The following is an 11,809-nucleotide window of genomic DNA, read 5'->3' as shown; positions in this document are numbered from 1 at the left end:
GCTCCCTTTCTCTCCTGCGTGTCACCTTGCCTGACCCCCCACCCCCTCTTTGTACGGATTTGGGGTTTTCTTTGGGGTCGTATTATTTTTTAAACGTTGTTCTGCTCGCTATAAATTAGAAGGATTTTTTTTTTTTTTTGCTCACCCCGTTTACTTCTTAATCTTTTTTTTTTTTTTTTTTTTTTTTCTTGAGTCTTTTCATTCACTGGTTGCAAAAGAAAAGGGGGTTGGTCAACACCAAAATGGCAAAGTTCAGCTTGGAAAAAAAAAAAAAAAAACCCTCCAGCTACCTACAAAGGGGCTCAGGGCTTTGTAATGGCAGAAAGAAACAAAAATGAAAAGAAAATTGCAGTTGAGGCTAAAGTGTGAGAGTGTGTTTGTGTGTATGTATATCTGTGTGTATTTTTAAAGGTTTCTTTGAACTGCCTTTGTGCTGACTAGGCAAAGCTCCTTGCCAATGCTAGTCACGGTTTAAGGAACTTTGAGTTAACCTCTTATATCGAATGAATCTTTTCATTTGGAAACCAATAAATCTCAATCTCTAGCCACCTTTTGTAGAACAGGCTGGGGTTTACCAAGGCAAGGCTGAAGCTTATAATAAAGAAGAGATAAAGTTTGCCAAAGTTTTTTTTTTTTTTTTTTTCCTCCCCTTCTTCTTCCTCTTCTTCTCTTGTAAATAAAAGTTTTGGAGATGGCAGCATTTGGAAGCAATCCGGAGAAGGACTTGGATCTATGCATTGTTTCACAGTAAGCCTATTTACTTAAATAGAGTCTTCAGGGATTCAAACACGAAAATGATTTATAGTTTTCCAACAAGTCATTATTTTGGTCAGTTGTTGAGGGTGGGGTTGTGGAAAAGGAGGGGGGTCCATACAGTCTAATAATCAATGTGTGTCTATGGAAAGTGAAAAGGGAGGGGTGGGGAGGGGAGTGTTCCGCAGATAAGTAGGGTTAACACTATAAACATTACAGACAATTGAGTTTTCCCATCTGAGCGGGAGTTTGGGAGAAAAGGGGTCTTCACATTTATCAGGCATTGAAGAGAGTGTGCGGGGGTGAACGAGAGAGAGGGGAAAACATTTCTCAAATCAGCTTCGAGTCACTCCTTTGGTTTCTAACTTGCACTTTGGCATATTGGGTATAATTTCTTTGAAGTACTTTGAAATCCAGCATCGCGTCTAATCTCTGGATGGGAGATGTGACCACAAGAATCAATGTTTTGATTTATTTTTCAGTACTTATTTCCTGTCTAGTCTCCCTCGCTCGGTCGCCCTCTCTCTGATTATGCCATATTTATACGTGTGTATACATTATATACATATTATACGTATAATGCCCCTGTAGACATCTTTTAAAAAATCATTTGCAATTTTTCTTTCACAGAGGCGCAGTTCACTTTTCAACCCCTCTCTTTATCCTGTTTTATTTCAAGACGCTGTCTTCTTTCCTTCTCCAAATTGTTCCCATCCAGGAGTTATTAATTACTCTTACAAGGCGGGAGATTCTTAACTAATAACAAAGTTGTAAATTACCACCTTCCCTCAAATATTTCTCATTTGTCAACCCTGATTGATTTGATTAATATTCCACCGGCTGAGATCATTTCAAGTTGCACTATATAATCAGCAGCACCAGGCTGCTCAGCAGAGCTTCTGCTTTTGGAGAAGATTTCTCTGCAGCCTCTAAGCCGAGGTGAATTGTCCATTTGCTCCAGGGGAGGTAAAAGCGGACCTATCGCTGGAAGGACTTTAAGGCACCGAGTCCGAAAATGGTGTCGGGAAATGAAACGAGCCAAGCGTGTCCGTTTGTTTAAAAATAATAATGATAACAAAAAAGAGAGGCAAATCCGAAAAAGGGGGGAAAAGGGGAAAGAAACGAATGGTACCCCCCCATGTAAGCCTGGAGGAAAAGCCGGCTGGCAGCCCTGCTTGTGGGGCTGCTTTCAGCGCTCGCTGAACTCTCCCACAGTGCCTCCTCGCCTTGCGCCCGCACTGTCACGTTGCCTGGAATAAAACCCCAGCACCTCGATTTCTGTTTTGCTCGTGGCCTCAGACGCACAGAAATGATAACAGCGCGTAAATTAACCCCTTGAAATGCTAGACAATAAACTTGGCTCCAGCCCTCCCCTCCCTCCGCCGCGAGTGGGGCTGCAGTGGTGGTTCCAAACCATCATCTTGCCTTCATTCGGAGGCTGTAAATAACGGCAAGCATCCTCTTTTTTTCTGCTCTTAAGGGGAAAAAAAAATAGAAAAAGTCAGCTTTCTGCCCAGGGCCAGAGCCGCACCTACGCCCACGCTGCGCATATGCGCAGCCCGCACCTCGGGGCGTAGCGGCACCTATGTGTATGTGCTATAGGTACCTATGTATATGTGCTATAGGCGCCTATATATGTGTGCTATAGGGGGAAGAGGCTGGATTAAAAGATGACCCCCTGCCCGCCCGAGCTGGGGCGTTGGATGCCGGCTGCTGTCCTTGCGAGCCATCGATAGACTGGCCCTCCGCCACCACTTGAGTTTTAATCTTAATTATATTAAGTGAAGTACCGGGCTGCCGTGGAATTGAACATGATGCATGACGGCTGCCTGGTAAGCGATCGATTGTGACTATCGCCTTTCTCCCCTCTATCGATATTCACAATCCGCCTTATCTGCGGCCGGGGAAGGCAGCGCCGGTTTGGGTGGAAATGTAAAAATGAGAGACTCGAGTGAAATAACATTCCGCCCAGTCACCTGCAATTCAATATGCACACAAGAGACGCCGATGTATATGAGACGATTTTAATTATGATTAGAAGACGCACTCGGAGCGAGAGAATGGATTTGGAGGGAGGGGAGGGGGAGGGGGCCGGAGGAGCATTAATGAAATCTTTCCCCGCGCTGCTAAAAGAAACAAGTGGTTGGTGCCGCCGAGGTGATTTGTCACCCGGCTCCGAAGGGGGGGGGGGGCGAGCCGAGCTGAGCATCGGGACGTTCCCCCCCCCCCGCGCCAAGCGCCTGCCGCGCCGTGCCGTGCGCGCCCCGCCGCGCCGTGCCACGCCGTGCGCTCCGTGCCGAGCCGAGCCGTGCCGCGCCGAGCCGTGCCGAGCCGTGCCGTGCCGTGCCTCCTGCCTAACAGGCGGCTCCCAGACCACGCCTTTGCCGGGCGCTCCCCCCGGTGCGCCCCCCTCCATCCCTCCCCGTTTCTCCCCGGAGCAGCGGCGCGGCGGAGAGCCGGGACGTGCGGCATCAGAGCCGAGCAGCGCCGTGCTTAGGCCCTAAGCAGATTGTATTTGTGCACATGAAACCTTTTGTCTCGGCCTGCGGATCGCCTGCCTTTTCAAACACAGCCGAGAAACAGTTCAGGGTCACTGACAATTTCCAGCCCCGGTGGCAAGGAGGGGGTAGGGGGGGGCGACAGGCGGAGGTGACCCCCGGCCAGCCGCCTCCCGGCCGGTTGTCGCCTCGCCTCTGGGTCGCATTTGGAGCCGGAGAGGAGGCGGGGGGCAAGGAGGGGGCTCGGCCCGGAGTGGGGGGGCAGCGGGGTGGGACTGGGCGAGATGCGCTGGGAACCCCCCTTGCAGGGCCGGGCTGCGGGCAGGACCCTCCCCGCGGCTCCCTCCCCGCAGCCCCGCTCCGGGCAGCCCCCCCTGGGCGGCCCCGGCCCCGCTGCCCCGGCCGGAGCCCGCCCGCAGCCCCCCCGCCCCGCGGCGCGGCTCTGCAGGAGCCGGCTATTTTTCTCAGGATGTGACTTCCAAGTGGCATAATCTGTAGGAGTGTGAATCTGTTCGCGTTATGTTTGTCCCTTTCGGTATTTCTACAGGCTCTTTTTTTTTTTTTCCCCTTTATTTCTTTTCTTCCTTTTTTTTTTCTCTCTCTTTTTTTTCGGTATAAATTAACTCCGACTGAAACCACCAGATTGTTCCGAGGAGACTACCTCCCTAATGACTTCATCTCCAAAAGTTGACTGACACTCTAGCGAACTGCCAACACCTGTTTCCCAGCACCCAGACTCCAGAACCCACCAGACCTCGTAAATTTAGCTTCTCTCTTCTCCCCCCCCCCCCAACTTATTAGATGACGTGAATATCTAAAGGGAAGGGGGAGGGGAGGGGGAGATGGAACTAGGTCACATTTTAAACTTTTTATTTTTCGTCTCCTCCGAACGAGATCTGGAGATAAAAGGGCCGTGCCCCAGGGGGCTGCGGGGCCGGGGGCTGCCCGCGGGTCCTGAGCTCCCTGGGCGGGATATGGGGGCAGAGCTCAGCCCTGGCCCCAGCCCTTTGCTCCCTGGAGGATGCTCCGGGGCTCGGGCCCTTTGGTCTCACCTGGGCGGCCGCGATGCTCCGCATCACCTCGACCCACACACCTCCTCCTCTGCCCACTCTGGGCCTGATCCTGCCTCTCTTCGGGGGTCATGCCAGGCCGGGCCGAGGAGATAGGGACGGGACGGGGAAAACGAGCCATGCCAGGAGGGGTGCGGAGCCCCAAGAGGGATGGGGATACATCGCAGCCGAGGCCTGCGGGACTGCAGCCCGTGGGTGCCGGGACCGATGCCCCGGGCTCTCCGCCCAGCTCACGGTCGGGGGCAGGACGGCCCCCCGGGCCTCAAGGGCACTGCCCGGCCCCGTCATCCCCCGCCCGCACTTCCCAGATTTCAGAAGAAATAAATAAATAACCGAACAAAATCATGATGACAAACGTTTTATCAAAGGGTGCGGGGGAATTTTTCCTATTCTCAGCTTTGCCGGGGGAGGCCGCGGAGTGAAGGGGCCGAGCGGCTGCCCGGGGCCAAACCTCCCCATCCCTCCCGTCTCCGGGCAGATGGACATAGGGACACCCCCTATGCACCCCGGCTCCCAAACCACCCACTCTGTCCCGGGTGCCACCGGGCCCAGCGCTGGAGGAGGGAGAGGAAAACCCCGCAGCGCCCTGGAGCATCTCTGCGGGATGCTCCTTAATCCCAGGAAAATCCCCAGCTCCCTCTTCATCCCCGCTCACACCCCGGGAGGAGCCGGCCCGCTGCCCCCCGCACCCCGGGCACCCTCTTAGCGTGTCTGGGGAGCGGGGACCCCTCCGGGTTTGGCTCCAGCCCAGCACCCTCGCAGCTGTCTCCATCCCGAGTGGAAAGCCCCGGGAGATTCCCCCCCCCCCCCCCCCCCCCACAAAGTTTGAAGTTTTCTTCTCTAGGAAAGAGCCTACTGAAATGAATAGGCTGTAAACATAATTAATAGGTGGAATATGCAAAACGTTTGCGGTGTTTAAATGGCTCATGGCAGATCCGCGTGTCTGAGCGAGATACTGAGATGTTGCAAGAGCTGGATATTAATGGGTAGGGTTTACGTAGCTTTAAAAAAATGAAACCAGGTTTTCTTTTTCTCACTTCTCGCTCTCCCTCTCTCTAATCCAGGAATCATTAGCAACCCCCTCTGGCTACATGTTTTGCATCAGTGAAACATTATGACATAGTTGTAATACAAACTCCGCTGACTTGCTCTGCATCTTGTGGTAGGAAGTGCAATAGCAATAAAAGCATTTTTAAAAAAGACTCCGGGCATTAAGTTGTCTACCAGAAACACTCCTTTCTGAACCAAAAAGCAAAAGGGCAGGACGGGCAGGGGGAACGAGGCAACTTCTCAGCCTGTGGGAGCTGCCGCCCGCACCGGGCAGTGGGAATTTCTTCCCGATGTTTTTTCCCCCTCCTGTTTTTCCCTTTTTTGCACAATTCTGGCTCAGGGTTCTGCTGCTTCCTCCCCTTGCCCCCCGCACTGCCCCTTCGTACCCCTGGCTCTCAACAAAACGGGAGCGGGGACGTTATCTCCTCGTAATATTAATTGTCAAAAGCAGCCTTTGCTCAATTATCTCTCTTCCACCTGTCGCAGCTGTTGGGTTATATTGTTCCCGGTACAAATTCTCGCTGGAATTAAAAAATAGAGCGATTTTTTCTCTCCTCTTCTGCCTTCTTTGAAAGAGTCCAATTGTGCTAACGCCGGGCGGGGGCCCGGCCGCTGAGCGTTTGTACTTTCCCCATTACTCATTAACTAATATTCGCTACTTTCTGGTAAAGTCAAATGGCTCTTAATAGCCCTTTATATTCTCGGAATAACATGTGGATGCTCTTAATCAATACTTAATAGCACGTTTCATGCTAAACACCCGCCATGTGTGACGGTGGGCAGGCATCCTCTGCAAACAGGAGGGCGAAGCGGACCCAGGAGAAATTCGCCCTCCGTTGCCACCCGCACCCAGCGCTGGGCTTTGGCTGCTCCTTCGCCCCTTTCCTCCCAGCCAGTGCCGCTGCCCGTGCCCCAGGGGGGTTCCCCGCTCCCCGACCCACGGCTCCCCGCTCCCCGCCTGCCTGCGAGCGGCCGCGCACGGACCCGCGGGGCGCCGGGCGGCTCCTGGCCCTGTTCCGAGCCTGGCGGGTCTCTTCCTTTCCCTTTCCCCTTCCTTTATTTCCTTTTTCTTTTTTCTTTTTTCTTTTTCTTTTTTTTTTTTTCATTTTTAAATAATTTTCAATTGAGTCCTCGTAGGGCTCAAACTGTTTTCGAGACTTCATGTTTTCATCTTCTTTCTTACCTTTGTTTATTCGCTGCTTTTTATTCCTTTTATCGATACTAGAATTTCGAAGTGTATCAGCTAAGGCTCGTGTATTTTTCCAGCTTTTACTCCCCCCCCCCCCCAAACAAAGAGATTAAAAATATAAAAATATAAAAGGATTCAGGGAAATGTCATAGTTATGCGTTTTCCTTGTAGCTAAAGAAATGACTCTGCCTGCTAAGGGCCATTTTGATCAACAGAAACAAAGTAGTTAAAGCCTATATATTTTTTGTTCGTGCAGAAATTACGGCAGTGCGACTCTGTCATAACCGGCAGAAAGCGATCCTTCGATTTTTCTCATTTGAACCGAACCTAGAAGCCTGTTGTAGCTGTTTGTGTTACAGGGCACTTTTGAGGTCAACCCCCCCGAAAGTTTAGGCACGAGAACAAAATAAAATAAGAGAAAGGAAGAAAAGAGGGGGAAAAAAATTGCGTTGCAGGGCGGGCGAGAAAAGCCGTGTGTCCTTTTTTACAGCTCCCGCGGAAGGCCGCAGCGTGGGTCACCCCGGGGCCCGGTGCAAGCCGAGCCGCCGGTTTTGCCCTTCCCGCGGGCGGCTCCGCAGGTGCGGCGGGGGGCGCGGAGCTCTCCGCGGCTGCAGTGCCCCCGTGCGCAGCGAGGTGGCGCTCGGCGGCGGGCGCCGCGCCGCAGCCCCGGGGCGGCGGAGGCGCGGAGCGGCAGCGCAGCGCTGCGCGGCCGCGGAGCCGCCTCCTCCGAGCACGGCTCCAAGGACCAAAATTGACCTCTCTGTATTTTTTTTTTTATTATTATTATTATTTTTCATCGTTAAAAATCCCGGCTGGAGGCGGCGAGGAATGCACCTCGCGAAAGGCAGCTGGATGCTCACCATCTTTCCGCAGCCGCGGGTTTTCCGCGCAGCCCGCACCCGCAGCTTTGGCTCCGTACCTCTTTTTTCGGCTGTGGAGCGCAGCCGGGCCCGGGCAGCTCTCTCCCGGGGCGAAGCCGGGCACCTCTGCGCCTTTTTTGCATTATTTTAGAAGGCGAGCCATCACGCCCACGGCATTAAGTGAAAGCAAATGCGCGGGAACAACCTGTGTAGTTTGTTTAAAATAATTCCTCCTCTCCCACTGCTTTGCCCCCTGAAAGCGCACTGCTTCGGCTGCGGATTTATTAATAACCGCGTGTTGTTGGCAGTAGTTTGGGATCAAAATACACTACGAAAACCTGAACACGCAGGCAGAAAAACTCCTACAAAGGTGAATTCCCAGCATCGCAAGCAAATCCAAACTAGCCAGTTTTCATGTGGTTGAAGTTCCTGAACGCTTTGGCGAATGCTCTCCTTTCGGGTTGCATTTCTGTGATTTGGGATTTTGTTTACTGTTTCAACGTCTCTAAGACAGGAAAAAAAATAATAAAAAAGATCTCTTATGGGTCTGTTCTTTCCCTGCAATACCTGCGTGATCTTGCAACCTTCTCCAAAATGAAAAAAGAAAAAAAAAAAAAAAAGCCTTTCACAGAATATGAAAAAACACTCAGTGAGCTAAGGGAGAGAGATCTTTTCCTGTTTTGCTTTGCTCTGTTTTGTTTTGTTTTCCACAATTTAAACAGCCGCGGTAGGGGTGCGAGGAGGAAGCGGAGAGAGTTATTTACTGCTCGGTGCTAACTTCCACCTCTGGTGTGGGCAGCGCCTGTAGGATGCCTCCTCAGTGCGTGCGTTCCATCTCTGTCCTCCTCTTCCTCTGTCCCCTGACACTTTCTCACCTTCTCTGTAACTTTTGGAGCCTCGTGTGTTGATTTTCTTTTTCTTATTGTTTTTAATCTCCGCGTTAGGCACACAGGTTCCCAACGCAGGTCAGGTCATTAGGAATGTTAACGTCGAGACAAAGAATTATAAACACGATCTCCAAGTCTCTCTCAATTCATTTCTTCAACCGTTTTATTCGGTTTAAGTGATGAAAAGTGACAGTTCTGAAATAGACAGCTTTTAAAAGTAATGAAGTCAGATGACGCTTTAACCTGTCGATTGCTATAAATCAACTTTGAAAAAGATGAATGAACAATATTATTTGCTGGCTTAACTAGGAGTTAATACAGTGTCGCATTAGGAGCTGCAGGGAGCCGAGCCGGCGTTGGGTGCTGCAGCCCTGTCTCCAAGCCTTGTCCCCAAGCCTGTCCCCGGTGCTCCCCCCCAAAACAAAAAAACAAAACCAAAACCCCCACACCAACAAAAACCAACGCTAAAGCAGCAAATACTCCACGCTGCCCGGAAACCAGTGTCATTTTCACTGCTTTTATTACGGACCCTCGAAGGGAAAAAGAGGTATTTAAACGATCCCCAACATCCAGCTGGGAAAGGGAGGCATCTGCTATTTTCCTTCTTCATTTCTAGAGGCCTTCTGAGCGCAAGTCTCGCCGCATTACTATTTTTTAAGGCCAGACCGATCCGACCACTGACCCCACGTCCGCCAGGCAGTGCAGGCAGGAACAGTTTCAAAATAAATATGGGCCATTTCCTCTCTTTTACCTGATTAATTTATTACCTGCGTGCAAATAGGCACGGTGTGGGGGGGAAAAAATAGGCAGGAGGAAAAACAGGGGAGGAAACGGTCGATCCTTTTCGGGAAAAAAAAAGCCAATCTGTGCTGGCGGAGGCTGTCTCCTTGCAAGCGCTGGGAGCGGGCTGGACATCGCTGCTCCCTTCCCTGCGCCTGCAACCCGAAAATATAGCAAAGGAAGTAATTAAAGCTCCTTTCTAATGAATTATTAGGAATGAATTAACGACGGTGATTACACGTGCCGGGGGGTTCGCTCCCGCAGGCTCGCCCTGTGCCCTCCTCGAGTCCCCCTCCCGGCTGCGGGGGGCGCGGAGGCCCCGTCCCGCTGCGGCCGGGGACGGGACGTGGCTGCCCCGAGGAGGTTCCGTGGCTCCTTGGGAAGCGGGGACACTGCCTGGCTATCCCAAACAGTTTTTTTTTTTTGAGGTTGGAAAATAAGTTTTAAAAGAGATGTGATAAGGAAAAGAAACGACGGGAACTGCGTCTGTAACATAGGGCCGGGATATTTTTTTTCTTATTATTTTATTCATTTTAATTATTTTTTTTTCCCCCCGAAAACAGAGGAAATCAAAGAGCTTGCCTTCGGTCGTTCCCCAGCCCTATTAACTTCTGGTGTTGCCAGTGCCTGTTTTGTCCCGGGATAGTCGGGGGCGAGGCGCAGCCGGGCGGTGGGAGCGGGTGTGCGGGGCACGGTCTCGCCCCCTGGCCGGGGACACGTTGTGTCCGGGCTCCTTCTCTAACGTGCTATCGATTTTAGGATCCTCGGAGCCCTCACCCCCCGAGAAGTCGAGAGAGAAGTTTGTCTGCTGCTTGAAAGGTGACCTTTGGGGAAGTTTCCGCACTTTTCTCTTTTTAGTGCTCAAGGACTCCATGTGAAGTTCCTTGGCTGACTACGCTCTCTCCAAAGCTGAACCTGTCTCTTCCACTGCTCTTCTCAAGTCCCCTTATCCTTGACAAAGATTGAGACGCAAATACGTTTTCTCCCCTTTTTAAAAACAATTGATCCCTCTGCATGACGCTCTTCCTCTCTCGAAAAATAATCACCTCTCTTTAGAGAGGAGCTTGGGAGAAAGGCAAAACACTTCCATACCTGTTGCAAGCCCCAAAGTGCAGTCTCCCCACTCATTTCCCGTATCAGCCCCCCCCCTCACCCCCCACCCTCCCGCAGCGTAAAACCCCAGCCGGTGGCTGGAGGCTGCCGCTGCCTCCCAGGCTCTGCCCGACGAGTCCCAGCCGGGGGGGCCCAGGTCGTGTTCGCTCCCCCCCCCACCCCGACCCGTGCCCTGCGTTTTTCCAGGCTCTGCGGGGAGATTTCCCCCTTTTTTTTTTTTTTTTTTTTTATATATATATATATTTTTTTTTTTTCCACGGAAGATGCAGAGGCAGCGGCGGGCGAAGATTTATTTCTACGGCAGGAGTGTGCGGGGGTAACCTCGGCCCAGTTTCCCTTGCCTCCCCCCCTCTCCTCTCAGCAGCCCCTATAGGCGCCCCCCTCCTGCGCCAGGTCCCCTGCCCCTGCCCGCTCCAAGGTGCCCGGCCCCGGGGGAAAGGCCACAGGAGGAAACTTTCCCCACTATGATTGTGTTACCTTTGGCTGAACGTGTAATGAAAATCCTCGGAAAATGTTACACAACACGAGGACAGCCTTTTGGAGCAAAGTTTCCGGAAAAGCCTGCCCGCTTCCCTGGGGATGATGCTGGGGGCGCATCCTCCGCGGTTCCCCCGTTCCCCGCCCGGGGCGCATCCGAAACGTGAGCCCCAAAATACCACCACCCGTCCGCGGCCGCAGACCTCTCCCTCGCCATTACAGTGTTACAAAAAGCATTTAAATTAATCAGGGCGCTCCCCACGGCTGCTAATTAGGCTGGGAGGGAAGCGAAGGGAGGGCTGGCCGGGGCCGCCGGGCAGCGCGGCCGCGGGATTTACGCACCGGGAGGCGCACACGGCTTGTGCCCCCCCCTCCCCTCTGCGCCCCAAATCGGGGCTGGGGAGGTGCTGGGGGTCGGTGCTGAGCCCCCGGGGCGGGCACCTTACTCTGGCGGTGCTGCTCACAGGAGCAGAGGAATAAGGGGGGAAGCACTGGGGGGGCACTGGGGGATACTGGGGGGGCACACGGGACGCCCCGCTTCCCCCGAGCTGTCGCGGGGATCATGCACTTAGCGAGGGCATTGCAGATTGGGGAGGGAGGGGGGCGTTGCCCTGCCCTGCCCTGCCCTCCCCCCCAAAAATCCAACTCCACCAGGAGCCGAAGCGTGGCTTGATTTCATTTCATTTTATTTTATTTTAATTGCCCAGATCTCGCGATAAGGCAAACTGGCGAGAGCTGCCTCGCTTCCCCCCCCCCCCCCCCCCCGACCAAAGTTGTGATGAAAAAGCAGAATAAACGAGTCCCCCCCCACCTCGTCACCACCCGCTGCCGTGGCAGCATCTCGCTCCGTAGGAGTCGGGGCCTGGGGGAGGGGGGGGGGCAGGGAGGTCGCCCCTAAAGCTGCAGCCGACATCACCCGGAGGGGGTGATGGAAAGAAGCAGAGAGCCCCCAGCAGAGCTCTCCCTAACTCAGGAGCTGGGCATGGCAAGGTTTAAAATCCCCCCTGCCCCACTCCCCCCAGGCTCCAGCTCTCCCATTCCCAGCCAGCAAGGCACCTTTCTCCTCTCCCCTACCACTTTACTATTATTATTATTATTATTATTATTATTATTATTATTATTATTATTATTA

The 11,809-nt window shown here is 52.8% G+C and overlaps 1 long non-coding RNA gene across 4 annotated transcripts in view; it reads left to right on the top strand.

The window, feature by feature from the left end:
- Nucleotides 1-286: 286 nt before the first annotated feature.
- Nucleotides 287-11,809, top strand: part of LOC310904677 — a 34,182-nt gene continuing 22,659 nt past the window's right edge. Inside the window, exons 1-2 of one of the 4 annotated variants that reach the window (XR_014588525.1) lie at nt 287-747; nt 2,402-2,585. This is a non-coding gene — a long non-coding RNA (uncharacterized lncRNA). Of the gene's footprint in view, nt 748-819; nt 2,586-11,809 lie in introns of those variants that run through there. The other 3 variants (XR_014588524.1, XR_014588526.1, XR_014588527.1) reach the window with 3 other exon arrangements.

This window comes from Anser anser (assembly GCF_964211835.1).
Source record: "Anser anser genome assembly, chromosome: 10".
Taxonomy (NCBI): domain Eukaryota; kingdom Metazoa; phylum Chordata; class Aves; order Anseriformes; family Anatidae; genus Anser; species Anser anser.
Note: the sequence above shows the minus strand (reverse complement) of the source record. Positions and strands in the feature narration are given on the sequence as shown.